This window comes from Odontomachus brunneus, unplaced genomic scaffold (genome assembly GCF_010583005.1).
Source record: "Odontomachus brunneus isolate Ranch 3 - 2012 unplaced genomic scaffold, Obru_v1 Obru_scaffold_086, whole genome shotgun sequence".
In the NCBI taxonomy this organism is placed as follows: Eukaryota; Metazoa; Arthropoda; class Insecta; order Hymenoptera; family Formicidae; genus Odontomachus; species Odontomachus brunneus.
Window position 1 is genome coordinate 796,089 of NW_022639536.1, and position 3,812 is coordinate 799,900.

The 3,812-nt window shown below is 33.0% G+C and overlaps 1 protein-coding gene across 4 annotated transcripts in view; it reads left to right on the top strand.

Moving 5' to 3' along the window:
- LOC116847953 (zinc finger and SCAN domain-containing protein 21-like) overlaps positions 1-3,812 on the top strand; it is a 101,528-nt gene that overhangs the window by 56,957 nt on the left and 40,759 nt on the right. The window lies entirely within an intron of this gene.

Sequence of the window (3,812 nt, forward strand, 5' to 3'; positions counted from 1 at the left end):
AAAATTAATGTGACCTTGACCTGACCTTCGCTACGCAACCCAAGGTCAAACTGATGTGATCAGTAAATACATCTTTTTAAACGCCACAACTTTTGTCTGAAACATTTTTTTGTAAAACTTATATTTTTCCTGATATTCGGGCGTCCCGGTACTTTCCGAACACCCTGTATATTGATTCCAAAGTTTACTTTGGAATTAGAGTCATATATTTTTATTTTTAAACTTCTGACTAAAATCTTTGTCCAAGAATATTTTAATGTCACTTAACTCGTAATGTTGTATAAAAAAATCGCTATACTGTGGTTCATATATATTGCCATACATTCTTTATATATTTCCCTTCTCACGTTTATTTCATTATTTTTGGAGTTAAAGCATCTTTTTCTTTCGTCTACCTACTTTTAATCATATTAGTTAATTAAAATAATTTTTGTCATTTGCAACGTCAAATACTCTAGCTCAATATATGGTGCTTTGGCACTCTCTAACTTTGGTCATGGTGTTCAAATTTGAATAAAAAATGACTTTTTTAAATCAGGGATTAATATCCTTCAAAAAATATACAGGGAGATTCATAAATGTATGTCAATACTTTAGGAGGTAAATCTACATACTAAAATAAGTAAAAAAGGTCGTATGAACATATGTCCTACATACTTTAGTCTTCAAGTTATGAAATGGTTAAAGAAAATGTTCAAAGTATTCGCCTCGTGCATCAACACACGCTACTGTACTGTTTAGCACGTCTCGACCTTGTCTAATGTTTACAAACAATATCCATCAATACAAAGACAGAATTTCAGACAGTCAGTATCTTATCCTCGCGAGTTACTGTTCTGAAGTTATTGTTCTGAATACAGTTCGAAAAGCGGCAAAATGATTATGTACATTTATGCTGAAATGGCCAACATGCATTTTATGTATTCTGAAATTCTGTCCGATTTGTATTGATGGATATTGTTTGTAAACATTAGACAAGGTCGAGACGTGCTAAGCTGTACAATAGCGTGTATTGATGCACGAGGCGAGTACTTTGAATATTTTCTTTAATTATTCATAACTTGAAAAACTTGAAAACTAAGATATATAGGACATATGTTCATATAACCTTTTTACTTATTTTAGTATGTAGATTTACCTTCTAAAGTATTGACATGCATTTATGAATTTCCCTATATCTTATCAAAACCCGTTTGTAAACCAAAAATGAGCAATCTTCTTTGATCCTTTCACAGCATTAATTTTTTTTTACTTGATTTTTACTTTTATCAGAGTTCTGTAAACCGTTACTTGTGAACAGTACTCTAGCAATTTTATTTGCAATTATTTTATTTGAAGAATACAGTACTAGTATTAATTATCCTGAAAATTATTAATTCGTAGAAATACTCTTTAAGTACGTAATGTAAGTGAAATATTTTTATTTTAATACCTATATTTCTTTAACGTAGTGTCTATGCAGAAATGGAAAGCTAGTCATTGTTATATTATATATTATACGTTTTCACATTATGCGAGTAAATGTTATCCTTCGGCGAATCCTTTTGTTTCATATACATTCCAAAATAAATCAAAGTATTGAATTGAGTATGATAACGAAAAATATTATTGTTGCCTCATTTAAGGGGTAAGGTCACTGTAGAATTTTCAAAAAATCGTTTTTTTTTTGCTTAAATGATGCTTTAAGGTCTTAGAAATAAGGTACAAAGGTCTATAACGAAGAAAAATTTCTAAGTGTCATTTTTGGAAGTTTAAAGCGTCGTACCTTTCGGTAAGATGTGAAGCGTTTGCGAAGGGATCCTTCTGAGAATAATAAAGGGATTAGTTACGCACAGTTAAGCTTGGGTAAGGTTTCCTTAGGTTCCTAGTGAACGTATAGATGGCACTAGTGAACGTATAGATGGCACTAGTAGTATAAAAGAGCAAATGTGTTAGTATAGGGTCAGTATAGCCGTTGAAACGATACAGTTTACACGACATTTTTGTCTCTCTTATATTTTCGAATACAAAATTTGTATCGAACATACGCTTTAAAAAATTAGTGATTACTTGTACAATGAATGGAACACTACCGTCATAAAGGTACGAAAAGTACTAGTAGATATGAGAAAAAGTCGAAGATATCAGACAGGAGATCGTTAAATTGATGTGAAATGGAGGCTGCGTCAGAGAGCGTCGGTACTTCTGCTAAGAAATCTAAAAAATCATATGATGAAATCAAAGTGAATGAAACTTTTGGCTACCGTTTACTAAATTTTATTGCGGTTTTTACTGCCATTTCGGAATCTGTTGTGTAAAACGTGCCATTCTAGTAACATTCAGCAAAAGTAGCAAACGAGGCTTAGGATTCAAAATTGTTCTTTCTTGTGAGAACTGCGGTGACATTTTCAGTCCTTCATCGAATTGTCCTTTTATTTATAATGCATATGAAATAAATCGTAGAATGATTTTTGCTATGCAAAAATTATAGAGTGTTGGTTAAAATATTATTGAATGTTGGTCTTTATAGAATAGAAAAGTTTTGCGCCTTCATGGATCTTCCTCGACCGATTTTTCATTCATTTTACGATAGACTCGCGCACACAATTTCACGCGTAACTGAAACAGTTGCTAAAAAAAGTATGCTAATGACAGCTCAAGGAGAAAAGACTTTATCTATAGAAAAAAGGTCAAACAGATGGTTTAACAGTGTTAAGCGATGGATCGTGGAGAAAACGTGGTTTTTCATCACTGTTCGGATTGGTAACATTAATTGGATGGTTCTCTGGAAAAGTAATTGACATTGTTGTAAAGTCTAAGTATTGCAAAGCTTGTGAGTTTTAAGAGAAAAAAGTTGACACTGAAGAATACGAAGAGTGAAAAACATCACACGCTAACGAATATCAAACGAATCATGAGGGATCGGCCGGCAAAATGGAAGTCGACGCAGTCATTGAAATGTTCCAACGCTCAGAACAATTGCATCATGTGAAATAAGCAAATTACATTGGAGATGGAAATTCCAAAACTTTTAAGAGTCTTTTGGAATCACAATAAGCAGAAAATTCGTCAGTAAAGAAAAAGAAATGTATTGATCACGTCCAAAAACGAATGGATACCCACCTTTGCAACTTGAAGAAAGCCATGAAAGGACTTGGAAGAAAAGGCAAATTGACTGCTAAACTTATAGATGAATTGTCTGTTTTTTTCGAATTAGCTATTCGTCGTAATTATGATTCAATTGAAAATATGAGGCGAGAGATCTGGGCGACCCTTTATCATAAATTATCCACAGACGAAAAGCCACAGCACAATAAATGCCCACCTGGTAAAGATTCGTGGTGCAAGTGGCAGCAGGAGAAAGCCACTAATAAATTAGCTGAATTTAAGCATAAGCCAGTTCTTCCTCAAATGGTTTTTTATGCTATTAACTCAATCTATAAAGAATTAATCTAATAAAGAATTAAGCAGTGACGATCTTCTTAAACGTTGTTCAGGTGGCTACACCCAAAACAGTAATGAAAGTTACAACGCTTTGATTTGGTCAATGGCTCCAAAATCAGTTTCCAGCGGCAAAATTATTATTGATACAGCAAGTATTAGGACCTTAACTTAGTTTCCGCCCGCAAATGTTAGATGGCAATGCAAACAGTTCTAGTAGTCATTACTAACGAAACAGGTAGTTTGTGATTAATTTCGACATTTCTCGATAACATTCAGTCAGCATACACAATTATTTTCCTAAACAACAATTTCTTTTGCTTTGTGAAAAATGGAACGCGATAAAGTGTTTTTTCGACATGTGCTTTTGCACTATTTTGATTTGAAAAAAA